The sequence below is a fragment of the Sebastes fasciatus genome, chromosome 13 (assembly GCF_043250625.1).
Source record: "Sebastes fasciatus isolate fSebFas1 chromosome 13, fSebFas1.pri, whole genome shotgun sequence".
NCBI classification, from domain to species: Eukaryota; Metazoa; Chordata; class Actinopteri; order Perciformes; family Sebastidae; genus Sebastes; species Sebastes fasciatus.
The window spans coordinates 1,908,911-1,927,070 of NC_133807.1; the positions used below are offsets into that span (position 1 = coordinate 1,908,911).

The following is an 18,160-nucleotide window of genomic DNA, read 5'->3' on the forward strand; positions in this document are numbered from 1 at the left end:
ATACCTGCAAAACATCAGCATGTTAACATCCTCATTGTGAACATGTTAGCATGCTGATGTTAGCATTAAGCACAGCCTCACAGAGCTGCTATGTAGCATGGCTGTAGTCTTTTTTTACATATGCATACATGGAGATTCTCAGAATTAGTATTCATGCAGTCCAGAGTGAGTGAGAAATGTCCAGTTACACAAGCCAGCAGACACTAACTGGTCATTTAGTCATTATAACATTGCGTAATTTGAGACATATTGTGTTATTTTTGTGAAATAAAATTGACCAGTTCCCTGTCAAGTCAACCGTAGTCCATCCTGCCTCTTTAGCTCTTCATTCTAAATGGGTTATTATATGTTAGCCAACTAATTTTATCAGTTGGTTCAGTTGGCTACACAATAGTTCCACTTGGCTGACCTGACTCATTTCTAGTCTCTGTGAGCAGCCTGTTCAATTTCAGATAATATTTTTTGAGTTCCAAGTTTCTAATCAAACTCTTCATTGCCAATATAGAAAAAGAGACTTTGTGGATTGAAAACAATCAAGAAATTAAATAGGGATGCACTGATTCCACTTTTTCAGTCCCGACAACGATACCTGGACTTTGGGTATCGTCCGATACCGAGTATCGATCTGATACCAGTGTTTAATTAATCAGCTGTATGCCTCACTGTGTGGAAGTGACTGGGAGCATTTTTTCATGTGTAAGGCATCATCAAGCCTGTCTTAAACACTGCATTACTATCTTTGTAGAACAAAATGTGATCGATGAATACATAGATATAAATTTATTTAAAGGTCCCATATTGTAAAAAGTGAGATTTTCAGGTCTTTTATATTATAAAGCAGGTTTAAGAGCCCTGTCACTTCACAAGACACGGGAAACCTCTGTTAGTCTGGAGGAGCTGCAGCAGTTATTTCTGCACAAACGTCCACTAGATATTCTCAAAGCTAAACTAACTCTTCTGCAGTGTGTAGTGTGCACGCATGCAAAATAGCGAGAACACGCGCGGTGTGTGAGTGAACGCAAGCAGGCAGAGGAGCAGAGTACAGCAGAGACTCTGGCCCTGGAGACCAAAGCTACGGTCTCCCCCGCGTCCTCCGACCGCGGCCAACACTGTTTAACAGACGGGCTTCACTAGATATAACCAAGAGGTTTTGGTGCTTCACTGTAGTTTGTGTTGGAGTCTTGTCTGAACAGCGTAGACACACGCGAGCGCGCATGGGACACCGACCTGCAATGATTTATACGTGTAAGAAGTTACAAACAGTCCCTTTAAATCTTTCAGCTTTCGTTATGCATTTGCCCTAAAAACTTTACTGATATGAACATTCATTTTTCTTGTCTGAACTCTTTTGGAACAAGCTGTTTCATGCTGGCAAATAATTTAGTTTGACTCAGGTTTTCGGATTCTACATTTCAGTTCCATTCAGCTGTCGGCTGACTAATGTCTAATATGCTGAACAGGCTGCGTTTGAAGGTGACATCGAGGCAGGCTCATATTGCGTCTGTTGGTTGCCATGGTGATGATGGATGCACGACTCCTGCAGTGACAGCTCAGAAACCATGGTGGGTAAACATGGACTCCCGTAGGAGTGGGACAACCGGTAATGACACCACAGAGGAAAAACACAGACTCTGGGCGCAAACACACACACACACACACACACACACACACACACACACACACACACACACACACACACACACACACACACATGAACGATCACACAGAGGAAAGTCACAGGGGACTTGGTTGCTTCAGTTGTTAACAACTCCATCATCTCTCCCTCCCTCTGCTTTTCTCACTTCTATCTATATCTGTCCTTTCTAACCCCTGTCTCTTCATCAGGCCTACAGTATTCTCCCTTATTCAGCCAAAACTGGGCCACGGAGCACAACCCTATCCCTATGCACACACACTCGTGTACGTATACACACATGCGCTCGCTCACATGGACACATACTCGCACACAGAGAGAGTCAATGCTAATTAGCTCTACAAACAGGTCTCAGCCTGCTCTGCATGTGTGTGTGTGTGTGTGTGTGTGTGCGCGTGTCGGGGTGAGAGGGGCAGTGTGCCGTTAACTAACTAGTGTGTCAGGGTTTCTTTTTCTGTCCTCATTTACGGAAATGAAGTTTGCCCCCAGAGTGACCCATATCTCCCGACACAGGGAGGCAGAGAGGAGGAAGGAGGGAGGAAGACATAGAGAGACATTAAAGAGCCATATCTTTTTAATTTATAAATCGGAGCCATCAAATGGGCAGAGGAAGACGAGGGATTGCAACAAAGTGAGGTAAGTGGAGGGAGACGTGTGGACGGACAGGACGGGACATGCAGAAAGAGAGGCGAGATAGATGAGTGATGACTGAACTGTACCAGTTAAGAGTTGGACTTTTCCTTGTAAGGCGAAGGGATGAGAGCAAATCCAGTGCTCTAAAGTCAGACGGTACATGGCTCAGTGAACACGTCTTAATGAACCACTTCCTTGATCCCCTCTCCATATACAGCCATGGACACGATACAGCAGGGTTTCCTTGACAGCTTTGTAGTGCTGCAGTAGCCATGTTATAAATCCTGTCCCATTTTAGCATCTATCTTGTGTACCATTGCCACAGACCTCCATTGTTGTTCAAAAACACATTAGAAACACGAGCAGTGTTCCAATCAGCGTACTTCCGTACTTCCAATTACTATTTTGAGTGCATAAGTGCGTTCACACTGTGAAGTATGGCAAAATGCAGTGCACTCAAAGAACCCAGACTTTTCACACTCAAAGGTCGCCATCTTGGCTACGTAGCGGAGGGGGCGGGACCACGACCACTATTCAATCATGTGAAAATGGCGGCAGATGATGCAGGAGCTTTTGCGGTGCTGAACAACGTACCTTATAGATGTCTATGGGCTACGTAGTTAACAGAATAAAACAAGACAGTACGTAAACATACCGATGCATTTTCAGCCAACAGGAGGACACATGGTAGGCAACGACGTTGGAAACGTATTTTCCACATTGCTTTCGTTTTCTGTGTATTCTTGATCAACAAAGCAGGCAGATATTTTGGCGGGTAGTGGACGGGTAAAACCTGAAGGAGGCAGCAGTGCAACACAAAGGATGCCAGCTGCCGTAAAACCCAGAAGAAGAAGAAGATATTTTGGCGGGTAGCGAGCCGCGGTGAAATGTTGCGATCGTCATTTCCGGTAAGTGCGCCGCAGAGTATTCGATTTGAGACGACTCTACCCCGTTGAAATTCACGCACTACTCAAGTACAGAGTGCACACAGTGCACTACATTAAAGTGTACTTCAGGAAGTACGTGGATTGGAACACACTGCACATGAACATTGGCACTGTAATTTATTATAAGTCAATCGCACATACCCTGCTCTGACGTCCTAAATACTCCCCAGTACACAAAATGTGTATTAATCTACATCTAAAATAGTCCCCAACACATGCGCTATAGAGTGCTACAGGAAGTTCTAAAACCCAGAAATGAGTTTTAGCACTTCCGGTTCTCTCGTCTGGAAGTCAATGGGTTCTTTGAATGGGTTTTTAGTTAGATGCCTGAAATAAGGTCTGTGGTTAACATGAGCTGAAGAGATTTGAACGTTTTGTTCTACAGCATAAAATACACCAGTAAATACCCCACTTATGAATTTTGAAGCCTATATGTGTCTTAAAAAAGGCGGTTGCTAACAAGTGGCTAAATGAGCCTACTAAACGTCATCACGTCACGACTCGTCCTCCTTTACAGCCTCGCTGTTTATACTTGCGCTCATGCTACCGTGGTGTAGTTTGTTTATAGCCTAATGTTAGCATTTACTTCTGGTGATTGCATTCACACTTAAAAATCATAAAAGTGGTGTTCATTTGTGAAAATTATCTTGCTGAACGAAATATTTAAAGGTCCCATATTCTAAAAAGTGATATTTTCAGGTCTTTTACATTATAAAGCAGGTTTAAGTGCTTTATAAATACTGCTAAACTATCAAAACGCTGAATATACGGAAAAACACACACAGCCCTAGTTCAGAAATTGAGCGTTTGAACAAGCCGTTAGGATTTCTGTCCATTTGTGATGTCACAAATATACAATATTTAGATCATCACAGGGTTTTAAACGTAAACATTCTAAATGTGTTCCAGTTTATTTCCTGTTTCAGTGTATGTAAATAACATCAGCTGACAGGAAAGCATGGCCCCAAAGTGTTGCCTAGCAACACAATTCTGTTGAAATGCACTAAAACAGAGCATTTTAGACAGAGGGTAAATACAGGTATATTCAGGCTGACATTATGAGGAAAATAAAGTTTTTTTGAACATTACAGCATGTAAACATGTTCTAGTAGAAACAAAATACAGTACGAACCTGAAAATGAGCACAGTATGGGACCTTTATGTTATGATTCTGTTTTGTTTTGCTGTTGGTTGTTTTTTGTGCTTGCTTGTTCTCCTTGTTCCCTTCCCCTTTCGTATTTTTCTCATGGCAGGGCATGTGTGTGGCAGGGAGTGTGGCTGACTCGGCCTGCAGCAGCAGAGCAGGCACACCGGTTCCCTATCAACCTCATCAACCGCTCCATAAAAGCCTGGTCTTCACTCCACTATGGCACCAGATAATTCCGTTTTATTTGGTAGAGCATCACGTTATTTCTTTGTAGATTTTCGAGTTTTGAGATTTTTCTAGTGTTCACTGCTGCGTGTACTTACCAGTGTCTTTTTGTCCTCCCGTCAGATCTTCCGGTCTGCCTCGCTGCTGCTGCTTCCGCGTTTCTGTGACTGTTGTTTCCATGTGCTTGGTCCTCTCGGTCCAAATCCTCCGAGCCACGAGTCCTCCAGCTCCCTGCCCTCCAGCTTGCATTTTTGCTTCATTGTTTATAATAAACTTTGTTACCTTTTTACTTCTCTGTGCCAGTCTCTGCTTTGGGGTCCAGCTGTAAAAACAAAACCTAACACTTTAAGTGTCATAAATGTGTGTTTGCCACAGAGCTTATTTTCTGCAATAATACAAAACCCAATGGGAAAGTCCCACTGGGCCGATTGCTTGGCCCCCGGAAGTGCTTGCAGTGTTGTCCAGAACCGCTCATCGCTTGATGACTCCAGGGAAGCGAAGAAGAGTTTGGTTGTAATGTTAGTATATCCAGCAGCAATAGGAAGTGCATTCAATGAGCCGTGGCCTATAAAGACCAGCTCTGGACGACATGCTTGCCTCAGTCCGCGGAGCTCAGAAGCCCCGTCTGCGTTGCTGCACAAAGCGCTATCGCTTGTTTTTTCAAAGTTTATTAAGATTGAACGACACGTGCATGTCCAAATTGCCCCAACTTTGACACAGCACATCCTCGGGTCCCCAGCAATACACCCGCTAAGTGTGAAGTAGATCGGATGAACGGTTCTCAAGATGTGAGAAGCACACACCCACAGACAGAGAGATATCTTGCTTTATAGTTCGATATATTCAGTAGAAACATATGGGCATGGGGCCAAGAGAATGCAACAGAACAGTACTATACATAGCGATAGCCTAGCTCAGGGGTCAGCAACCGTTACTATCAAAAGAGCCATTTTAGGCAAAAATCTGTCTGGTGCTGCAAAACATTTGATCATTGTGATGAAGGTAACACAGTTTATAGTCTAAGTGTATAGTATATAAGTCTAATGCAGTGAGGGCCAAAGAGACAATGTTCTACGGAGTATTAGGGCCACATTGAGGGAAAAACATCTGAGATTACGAGATTAAAGTCATAACTTTACGAGAAAAAAAGTCGTAGTATTACAAGAATAAAGTCATAACTTTACGAGAAAGAAAGAAAATAACACCTAAAATTACTGCTTTATAATATTATGACTTTATTCTCGAAATCTCAGATTTATATTTTTCCCTCAATATGGCCCTAATACTCGGTCGTACCGTCGTACCATAGACCTACAACAATGATCAATAAAAATGAGAATGTAAACAAAAAACAGTTATTCATTTCCATTTTTTTTTTTAAATCCACAGGGAGCCACAGGAGAGGGGCTGGAGAGACGCAGGTTGCTGACCCCTGGTCTAGCTCATTGTTGGTTTTGGTCATTTAATGGAATTTGTAATCTGAAAGGGGTCACTTGTAGTGTTGAACCCACAGATAATTAGAATCACCAAATGTTATATTATTGTTACAGCCAGCAACTGAACTGCTCTGATCATTTGCTCTGATAAACCCACTGAAACCTGCTCAACACTAAACAGCAGACAGACAAAGATAGCGGATAGTTGGTGAACATAACAGCAGCTAGAGAGCCAGAAATTTCCCTCAGGAGTTGGTGGAGACCAAAACAGAGCTCAACAGGAGAGAGAATATTGGACTTCCTTCGCCTGGTGGTCTGAAACACGATTCCAAATGAATGCTAATATAGCTCCATATCTGCTGGATGTGGAAATAAGCAACTTTTTGACGTGTCAAATAGGGGTGAAAATGTCGCTGTAGCTTGTTCTGCTGCCCCCAAGTGGCCAAAAGAATGAATTATTCCTGTTTTAACAAATTCAATATAGAGTATAATCAGGGGTGTAGTGCTATTTGTTGAAGTATCAGAGCGCATCTATTACCATGGTTAAGTTGTGGCTCATTTTGAAGGTTATGTACTGTAACCATTGTTCCACGGGGCAAGTTTACATACAATAGTCAACTAAAATTATAACTGACCACACGTTAGACGGACTTTAGGAATAGTTCCATCATGTTGAGAATATAATGCGGCAGTCAGCCAAACATCTAGCTAAGTAGGCTTATTGGCATGGGTAAAATACGTTTCTATTACTAAGCAACTGTGAATTAAAAACAAAAATATGGTCCTCTCTCTAGGTTCATGGTGGAGAGGAGGTCGTGTTGCTCTGGTTCTACCTATATAGAGTGGAGAGGAGGTCGTGTTGCTCTGGTTCTACCTATATGGAGTGGAGAGGAGCTTGTCATGCTAAGGCTCTCTCTGGTTGGCATCGAGAGGAGGTCGTGTTGCTCTGGCTCTATCTGTTTGGCGACGCCTGGAAGCTGCTTGACATCCTCCTGGATCCACCTTCTCACTTATATTCACATTATGCATATTATTTTTTGTCATGGATTGTCTATGTTGTATTTTCATTATATTGTTACTCTGTACACAAGGCATCTATTGCACGTCTGTCTATCCTGGAAGGGGGATCCCTCCTCTGTTGCTCTTTCTGAGGTATATTCAATTTTTTTTCGGTTAAGTTTTTCCTTATCGATGAGAGGGTCGTACTGTCAAGGACAGAGGGTGTCATATCCTGTACAGATTATAAAGCCCCCCGAGGCAAATTTGTGATTTGTGATTTTGGGCTATGCAAATAAAATTTACTTAACTTGACTACTCTCCCAAACACACAAACCTTAAAAAAAACTAATGAGTGCTGCTAGATTTTACAAATAAAATTTATTTGATTTGATTTGATTTAGGCTAGTATTAGGCAATGGAGAAGGGTGTTAAATTTGGATTTTTCAAACAGCCAGCAGGGGGCGACTCCTCTGGTTGCAAAAAGAAGTCTGGTTATATAGAAGTCTATGAGAAAATGAGACTACTTCTCTCTTGATTTATTACCTCAGTAAACATTGTAAACATGAGTTTATGGTCTCAATCACTAGTTTCAAGTCTTCTTCAATACAGCATGATGTTCATTTAGTAAATTGTGGTCCCATTTAGAGTCAGCTAGACCATAAAGCAGGGGATGCTTTAGGGCGGGGCAATCTTATGATTGACAGGTCACTACCACGGCGTTGTCCAGTCTGGGAGTTGTCTGTGTTTTTGTCTTAGAACTTTAACCCTTTCACAGTGTGTTTTCACTTCTTGAAAGTTAATTATAACCTTTTTGGTTGCCTAAAAATTTCCTATTCAGTGTTCGATTGTACTTAGCTCCACCCTCTTGTGTTACTTCTGATTCCAAAAAACAAAATGGCGACGTCCAAAAGCCAAACTCAAGGCTTCAAAACGGCAGTCCACAAACTAATGGGTGACGTCAAGGGGACTATGTCCACTATACAGTCTATGTGTGCGATGTTGCTGGCTACACTTGTGTAGTGTACACTGTAGGGAATAGAAGTCAAAAAAATAATTCTCATCTTGTCTTCTGTAAGTAAAATTACTTTCATCATTGTGAGTGAGCTGCACTAGGGATGCTCATTTTGAAAAAATGTTCTCAACCGATAACCGACCCTCATTAACCGATTATTAACCGTTAACCGACAAGATTTGTGCCTTGTACCAGCTGCAGGAGCACAACAGATATTGGTTGATGGGAGTCTCCAGTTCACCGTCCAGGAGCGTTAACTTAGCAGCTACGATGCTGCGTGTAGTGTCGCGGACATGCAGCCACTTTCCCAGTAAAAGTCTCCACCGCACATTTAGTTTAGTTTAGCAGGTTGTCAGCTGTGTGTCTGCCCGGCGTAACTTTAGCGAGTGGCCAACAAACAGTGTGTGTATTTGTGCTACGTTAGCGTAGTCTGAGTAACTTTAGCGAGTTTCCAACAGACCGTGTGTGTGTGTTGGCGGTGAGTGTGAGGTTGTTGGTGGCGTTCTAGTTGTGATCGTAGGTGTAGCAGTGTGTGTACAGTTTATTTGTCGGTGAATAAATGCTATGAAACTACAACTCCTCCGCTCCGCTCAAGCGAGCCAGAGACCGGAGCCAACTTCCTGTATCCTGCAACTCTGGCTCCGCCTCTTAAGGTGGGCTGTTAAGGTGGACCAGCTTTTCTCCTTAAAGAGACGAGCCGCTCCTCTGAGCCGCTCAGCTTTTGAGTTAATTATTAACATTTCTTTTAACCGTTTCAACCGATAGCGTTAATCGGTTAAAATGCTTAATGTCGGTTAAACGGTTAATTGGGAGATTGGGAGCATCTATGTTGCCTCCGCACAGCTCTCAACATGGCAATAGCTGAGCCGGCAACATGTAGCTAACGGTGCTAACAGTGAAAACAAAGGCAACAATGCTGACAGAGCTAACAGTGTTAACCTGTGGGGGGGGGGGACCAGAGGGTGGGTTCTATGCTTCTACAACAGCGCCATCGGTCAGGTCAGCGTTATCAGCTGTAACCGCCGAATGAGCTCAGTGGGGCATGCTCACATGCACTAAAATGCACCAAAAGCAGACGCGGCTGGCTAAAAAAAAAAAAAAGCACGGAGAAGCTTGGATTACAACACACACAGAGGAAAAGTGACTTCATTCTCTGCTCAGGTAGACATTATTCCACTATATCTTTGCATAGCAAATACCTGTCTGCTGCTATATTAATGCTCTGGATATCCTATAGAGCACCTTTCAGCTGATGCAACCAAGTACAGGACTGACCATTGTTTAACCTCACTAATTTTCACACAAAGGGCAGAAGAACTGCAGATATACAGTAAATGCTGTTGTTGGATATTTTATATCTTATATATTTATATATATCTATGTTTTTACCTAGCTAACTGGAAGAGGAAGGGAACATGTAGGTGCAGCTAAAGTCAAAAGCAAACAGCAGCTTGATGTTGTCTGATGTTCTTCCCCATATTCCATTCTGAAACAGGATGTGGGGACAATACAGGACATGTATTAAATTATTGATGAAATGAATAATTTCCAGATGTTGTGTAAAGGAAGAACGTTTTGTTGTAGCAAACAACTCAAACATGCAACACTGTTGAACTTTGCTGCTTGTACCACTTTGATAGCTAAACGATAACTTTGACTGTACATGACTGCACTGCACACGCACGGGGGAGATTGTTCAAATGACAATGCTATTATTAGCTGGAGTCTCTACATACAAGCACAGCATTAAATGATAAAAAACACCATTTACCAGGAAGTGACAGTAATACACAGAAACACGTTAACACATTAGAATTACGTTACAGATTGTGAGTGTGTGTGTGTGTGAAGAGTGTGTGTAGGCCTTATGGGTCTCAGAAGTCTCATATTAACACAAATCCCTGTGGGTTGAATACATGACTCACTCATTGCACTGGTGACAGCACTGTCACACACACACACATACACACACACACACACACACACACACACACACTGAACAGTGTGACATATCATAGCTATGCAGATGATACAGTGCTGTGGGGGTGTTCCTGTAGAAGAATAGAAGGATTTCTCTCAGAGGACAGAGAGACAACAGAGAGGAGGAGGAGTGACACAGTCGGTAGTTCCTTTGCCACCCACACACCAATTAAAAATTATTTTTAAATGCACTGTTGGTGTTTTAGGCTTTTTTTGGCATGTGTATGAGTATGTCTGTTTTTGTCCATGAAGTGATTTATTATATCTGTTTATTCAGTTGTATATGGAGGTCTTTAGGTTAGAACACAGATATGGCACCATCATGAACATCCAGTGGACGAATGTAGTTTGTTCCACAGTCATTTTTAAAAAGAAAGCGATTGGAAGGTGCGAGGGCTGGGTAATATATTGATATTATTTTGATATTGTGATGAGACAAGATATCGTCTAAAATTTTGGATATCGTAATATTGTAATGTGTTGTCTTTTCCTGGTTTTAAAGGCTGCATTAAGCTTTGTTTATACTCGCGCAAGACACTGTGGCACGGGCCTCCGTAGATGGCATGCACGCTACGAGCATACACAGAGGCGTTTAAGCTAAGAGCACGCACAGAGGCGTTTAAGCTACCAGCACGCACAGAGGCGTTCAATCTACGAGCACGCACAGAGGCGTTAATGCTACGAGCACGCACAGAGGCGTTTAATCTACTAGCACGTAAAGAGGCAATTCATCTACTAGCACGCACAGAGGCGTTTAATCTACGAGCACGCACAGAGAAGTTTAAACTACTAGCACGCACAGAGGCGTTTAAGCTACGAGCACGCACAGCGGCGTTTAATCTGCGAGCACGCAAAGAGAAGTTTAAACTACTAGCACGCACAGAGGCATTTAAGCTACGAGCACGCACAGCGGCGTTCAATCTGCGAGCACGCAAAGAGGCGTTTATGCTACGAGCACGCAAAGAAGCTTTTAAACTACGAGCACGCACAACAGCGTTTAATCTGCGAGCACCTAAAGAGGCATTTAAGATACGAGCACGCACAGAGGCGTTTAAACTACGAGCACGCACAGAGGCATTTAAACTACGAGCACGCACAGAGGCGTTTAAACTACGAGCGAGCACAGAGGCGTTTAAACTACAAGCGAGCACAGAGGCGTTTAAACTACGAGCACGCACAGAGGCGTTTAAACTACGAGCACGCACAGAGGCGTTTAAACTACGAGCATGCAAAGAGGCGTTTATGCTACGAGCACGCACAGAAGCTTTTAAACTACGAGTACGCACAGAGGCGTTTAATCTACGAGCACGCACAGAGGCGTTTATGTTACGAGCACGCACAGAAGCTTTTAAACTACGAGCACGCACAGAGGCCTTTAATCTACGAGCACGCACAGAGGCGTTTATGTTACGAGCACGCACAGAGGCGTTTAAACTATGAGCACGCACAGAGGCGTTTATGCTACGAGCACGCACAGAGGCCTTTAAACTATGAGCACGCACAGAGGCCTTTAAACTACGAGCACGCACGGAGGCGTTTATGCTACGAGCACGCACAGAGGCCTTTAAACTACGAGCACGCACAGAGGCGTTTATGTTACGAGCACGCACAGAGGCGTTTATGTTACGAGCACGCACAGAGGCGTTTAATCTACGAGCACGCACAGAGGCGTTTAAACTACGAGCACGCACAGAGGCGTTTAATCTGCGAGCACACAGAAGCGTTTATGCTACGAGCACGCACAGAGGCGTTTATGCTACGAGCACGCACAGAGGCGTTTAAACTACGAGCACGCACAGAGGAGTTTAATCTGCGAGCACGCAGAAGCGTTTATGCTACGAGCACGCACAGAGGCGTTTATGCTACGAGCACGCACAGAGGCCTTTAAACTATGAGCACGCACAGAGGCCTTTAAACTACGAGCACGCACAGAGGCGTTTATGTTACGAGCACGCACAGAGGCGTTTATGCTACGAGCACGCACAGAGGCGTTTAAACTACGAGCGAGCACAGAGGCGTTTAAACTTCGAGCACGCACAGAGGCGTTTAAACTACGAGCGAGCACAGAGGCGTTTAAGCTACGAGCACGCACAGAGGCGTTTAAGCTACGAGCGAGCACAGAGGCCTTTAAACTACGAGCACGCACAGGGGCGTTTAAACTACGAGCACGCACAGAGGCGTTTAAACTACGAGCATGCACAGAGGCCTTTAAACTATGAGCACGCACAGAGGCGTTTAATCTGCGAGCACGCAGAAGCGTTTATGCTACGAGCACGCACAGAGGCCTTTAAACGACAAGCACGCACAGAGGCGTTTAAGCTACGAGCGAGCACAGAGGCGTTTATGTTACGAGCACGCACAGAGGCCTTTAAACTACGAGCACGCACAGAGGCGTTTATGTTACGAGCACGCACAGAGGCGTTTAATCTACGAGCACGCACAGAGGCGTTTATGCTACGAGCACGAACAGAGGCGTTTATGCTACGAGCACGCACAGAGGCCTTTAACCTATGAGCACGCACAGAGGCCTTTAAACTACGAGCACGCACAGAGGCGTTTATGCTACGAGCACGCACAGAGGCCTTTAAACTACGAGCACGCACAGAGGCGTTTATGTTACGAGCACGCACAGAGGCGTTTAATCTACGAGCACGCACAGAGGCGTTTAAACTACGAGCACGCACAGAGGCGTTTAATCTGCGAGCACACAGAAGCGTTTATGCTACGAGCACGCACAGAGGCGTTTATGCTACAAGCACGCACACAGGCGTTTAATCTGCGAGCACGCAGAGGCGTTTAAACTACGAGCACGCACAGTGGCGTTCAATCTGCGAGCACACAGAAGCGTTTATGCTACGAGCACGCACAGAGGCGTTTATGCTACGAGCACGCACACAGGCGTTTAATCTGCGAGCACGCAGAGGCGTTTAAACTACGAGCACGCACAGTGGCGTTCAATCTGCGAGCACGCAAAGAGGCGTTTATGCTACGAGCACGCACAGAAGCTTTTAAACTACGAGCACGCACAACAGCGTTTAATCTGCGAGCACCTAAAGAGGCGTTTAAGCTACGAGCACGCACAGAGGCGTTTAAACTACGAGCACGCACAGAGGCGTTTAAACTACGAGCACGCACAGAGGAGTTTAATCTGCGAGCACGCAGAAGCGTTTATGATACGACCACGCACAGAGGCGTTTATGCTACGAGCACGCACAGAGGCCTTTAAACTATGAGCACGCACAGAGGCCTTTAAACTACGAGCACGCACAGAGGCGTTTAAGCTACGAGCGAGCACAGAGGCGTTTAAACTACGAGCACGCACAGAGGCGTTTATGTTACGAGCACGCACAGAGGCCTTTAATCTACGAGCACGCACAGAGGCGTTTATGTTACGAGCACGCACAGAGGCGTTTATGCTACGAGCACGCACAGAAGCTTTTAAACTACGAGCACGCACAACAGCGTTTAATCTGCGAGCACCTAAAGAGGCGTTTAAGCTACGAGCACGCACAGAGGCGTTTAAACTACGAGCACGCACAGAGGTGTTTAAACTACGAGCACGCACAGAGGCATTTAAGCTACGAGCACGCACAGAGGCGTTTAAACTACGAGCACGCACAGAGGCGTTTAAACTACGAGCACGCACAGAGGAGTTTAATCTGCGAGCACGCAGAAGCGTTTATGCTACGAGCACGCACAGAGGCGTTTATGCTACGAGCACGCACAGAGGCCTTTAAACTATGAGCACGCACAGAGGCCTTTAAACTACGAGCACGCACAGAGGCGTTTAAGCTACGAGCGAGCACAGAGGCGTTTAAACTACGAGCACGCACAGAGGCGTTTATGTTACGAGCACGCACAGAGGCCTTTAATCTACGAGCACGCACAGAGGCGTTTATGTTACGAGCACGCACAGAGGCGTTTATGCTACGAGCACGCACAGAAGCTTTTAAACTACGAGCACGCACAACAGCGTTTAATCTGCGAGCACCTAAAGAGGCGTTTAAGCTACGAGCACGCACAGAGGCGTTTAAACTACGAGCACGCACAGAGGCGTTTAAACTACGAGCACGCACAGAGGTGTTTAAACTACGAGCACGCACAGAGGCATTTAAGCTACGAGCACGCACAGAGGCGTTTAAACTACGAGCGAGCACAGAGGCGTTTAAACTACGAGCACGCACAGAGGCGTTTAAGCTACGAGCACGCACAGAGGCGTTTAAGCTACGAGCATGCACAGAGGCCTTTAAACTATGAGCACGCACAGAGGCGTTTAATCTGCGAGCACGCAGAAGCGTTTATGCTACGAGCGAGCACAGAGGCGTTTAAACTTTGAGCACGCACAGAGGCGTTTAAACTACGAGCGAGCACAGAGGCGTTTAAACTACGAGCACGCACAGAGGCGTTTAAGCTACGAGCACGCACAGAGGCGTTTAAGCTACGAGCGAGCACAGAGGCCTTTAAACTACGAGCACGCACAGAGGCGTTTAAACTACGAGCACGCACAGAGGCGTTTAAACTACGAGCACGCACAGAGGCCTTTAAACTATGAGCACGCACAGAGGCGTTTAATCTGCGAGCACGCAGAAGCGTTTATGCTACGAGCACGTACAGAGGCCTTTAAACGACAAGCACGCACAGAGGCGTTTAAGCTACGAGCGAGCACAGAGGCGTTTATGTTACGAGCACGCACAGAGGCGTTTAAACTACGAGCACGCACAGAGACGTTTAAACTACGAGCACGCACAGAGGCGTTTAAACTACGAGCACGCACCGAGGCGTTTATGTTACGAGCACGCACAGAGGCGTTTAAACTACGAGCACGCACAGAGGCGTTTATGCTACGAGCACGAACAGAGGCGTTTATGCTACGAGCACGCACAGAGGCCTTTAACCTATGAGCACGCACAGAGGCCTTTAAACTACGAGCACGCACAGAGGCGTTTATGCTACGAGCACGCACAGAGGCCTTTAAACTACGAGCACGCACAGAGGCGTTTATGTTACGAGCACGCACAGAGGCGTTTAATCTACGAGCATGCACAGAGGCGTTTAAACTACGAGCACGCACAGAGGCGTTTAATCTGCGAGCACACAGAAGCGTTTATGCTACGAGCACGCACAGAGGCGTTTATGCTACAAGCACGCACACAGGCGTTTAATCTGCGAGCACGCACAGAGGCGTTTAAACTACGAGCACGCACAGTGGCGTTCAATCTGCGAGCACGCAAAGAGGCGTTTATGCTACGAGCACGCACAGAAGCTTTTAAACTACGAGCACGCACAACAGCGTTTAATCTGCGAGCACACAGAAGCGTTTATGCTACGAGCACGCACAGAGGCGTTTATGCTACGAGCACGCACACAGGCGTTTAATCTGCGAGCACGCAGAGGCGTTTAAACTACGAGCACGCACAGTGGCGTTCAATCTGCGAGCACGCAAAGAGGCGTTTATGCTACGAGCACGCACAGAAGCTTTTAAACTACGAGCACGCACAACAGCGTTTAATCTGCGAGCACCTAAAGAGGCGTTTAAGCTACGAGCACGCACAGAGGCGTTTAAACTACGAGCACGCACAGAGGCGTTTAAACTACGAGCACGCACAGAGGAGTTTAATCTGCGAGCACGCAGAAGCGTTTATGCTACGACCACGCACAGAGGCGTTTATGCTACGAGCACGCACAGAGGCCTTTAAACTATGAGCACGTACAGAGGCCTTTAAACTACGAGCACGCACAGAGGCGTTTAAGCTACGAGCGAGCACAGAGGCGTTTAAACTACGAGCACGCACAGAGGCGTTTATGTTACGAGCACGCACAGAGGCCTTTAATCTACGAGCACGCACAGAGGCGTTTATGTTACGAGCACGCACAGAGGCGTTTATGCTACGAGCACGCACAGAAGCTTTTAAACTACGAGCACGCACAACAGCGTTTAATCTGCGAGCACCTAAAGAGGCGTTTAAGCTACGAGCACGCACAGAGGCGTTTAAACTACGAGCACGCACAGAGGCGTTTAAACTACGAGCACGCACAGAGGTGTTTAAACTACGAGCACGCACAGAGGCATTTAAGCTACGAGCACGCACAGAGGCGTTTAAACTACGAGCACGCACAGAGGCGTTTAAACTACGAGCACGCACAGAGGAGTTTAATCTGCGAGCACGCAGAAGCGTTTATGCTACGAGCACGCACAGAGGCGTTTATGCTACGAGCACGCACAGAGGCCTTTAAACTATGAGCACGCACAGAGGCCTTTAAACTACGAGCACGCACAGAGGCGTTTAAGCTACGAGCGAGCACAGAGGCGTTTAAACTACGAGCACGCACAGAGGCGTTTATGTTACGAGCACGCACAGAGGCCTTTAATCTACGAGCACGCACAGAGGCGTTTATGTTACGAGCACGCACAGAGGCGTTTATGCTACGAGCACGCACAGAAGCTTTTAAACTACGAGCACGCACAACAGCGTTTAATCTGCGAGCACCTAAAGAGGCGTTTAAGCTACGAGCACGCACAGAGGCGTTTAAACTACGAGCACGCACAGAGGCGTTTAAACTACGAGCACGCACAGAGGTGTTTAAACTACGAGCACGCACAGAGGCATTTAAGCTACGAGCACGCACAGAGGCGTTTAAACTACGAGCGAGCACAGAGGCGTTTAAACTACGAGCACGCACAGAGGCGTTTAAGCTACGAGCACGCACAGAGGCGTTTAAGCTACGAGCATGCACAGAGGCCTTTAAACTATGAGCACGCACAGAGGCGTTTAATCTGCGAGCACGCAGAAGCGTTTATGCTACGAGCACGCACAGAGGCGTTTAAACTACGAGCGAGCACAGAGGCGTTTAAACTACGAGCACGCACAGAGGCGTTTAAGCTACGAGCACGCACAGAGGCGTTTAAGCTACGAGCGAGCACAGAGGCCTTTAAACTACGAGCACGCACAGAGGCGTTTAAACTACGAGCACGCACAGAGGCGTTTAAACTACGAGCACGCACAGAGGCCTTTAAACTATGAGCACGCACAGAGGCGTTTAATCTGCGAGCACGCAGAAGCGTTTATGCTACGAGCACGTACAGAGGCCTTTAAACGACAAGCACGCACAGAGGCGTTTAAGCTACGAGCGAGCACAGAGGCGTTTATGTTACGAGCACGCACAGAGGCGTTTAAACTACGAGCACGCACAGAGACGTTTAAACTACGAGCACGCACAGAGGCGTTTAAACTACGAGCACGCACCGAGGCGTTTATGTTACGAGCACGCACAGAGGCGTTTAAACTACGAGCACGCACAGAGGCGTTTATGCTACGAGCACGAACAGAGGCGTTTATGCTACGAGCACGCACAGAGGCCTTTAACCTATGAGCACGCACAGAGGCCTTTAAACTACGAGCACGCACAGAGGCGTTTATGCTACGAGCACGCACAGAGGCCTTTAAACTACGAGCACGCACAGAGGCGTTTATGTTACGAGCACGCACAGAGGCGTTTAATCTACGAGCATGCACAGAGGCGTTTAAACTACGAGCACGCACAGAGGCGTTTAATCTGCGAGCACACAGAAGCGTTTATGCTACGAGCACGCACAGAGGCGTTTATGCTACAAGCACGCACACAGGCGTTTAATCTGCGAGCACGCACAGAGGCGTTTAAACTACGAGCACGCACAGTGGCGTTCAATCTGCGAGCACGCAAAGAGGCGTTTATGCTACGAGCACGCACAGAAGCTTTTAAACTACGAGCACGCACAACAGCGTTTAATCTGCGAGCACCTAAAGAGGCGTTTAAGCTACGAGCACGCACAGAGGCGTTTAAACTACGAGCACGCACAGAGGCGTTTAAACTACGAGCACGCACAGAGGAGTTTAATCTGCGAGCACGCAGAAGCGTTTAAGCTACGAGCGAGCACAGAGGCGTTTAAACTACGAGCACGCACAGAAGCGTTTATGTTACGAGCACGCACAGAGGCCTTTAATCTACGAGCACGCACAGAGGCGTTTATGTTACAAGCACGCACAGAGGCGTTTATGCTACGAGCACGCACAGAAGCTTTTAAACTACGAGCACGCACAACAGCGTTTAATCTGCGAGCACCTAAAGAGGCGTTTAAGCTACGAGCAC

At 46.3% G+C, this 18,160-nt stretch overlaps 1 long non-coding RNA gene across 1 annotated transcript; it reads left to right on the forward strand.

Annotated features, from left to right (window-relative positions):
- The first annotated feature begins 4,195 nt into the window (after nucleotides 1-4,195).
- Nucleotides 4,196-4,870, forward strand: LOC141779923 (uncharacterized). Its single transcript, XR_012596475.1, has 3 exons — nucleotides 4,196-4,381; nucleotides 4,488-4,628; nucleotides 4,730-4,870. It is a non-coding gene; the product is annotated as an uncharacterized LOC141779923 (long non-coding RNA).
- The last annotated feature ends 13,290 nt before the right edge of the window (nucleotides 4,871-18,160 follow it).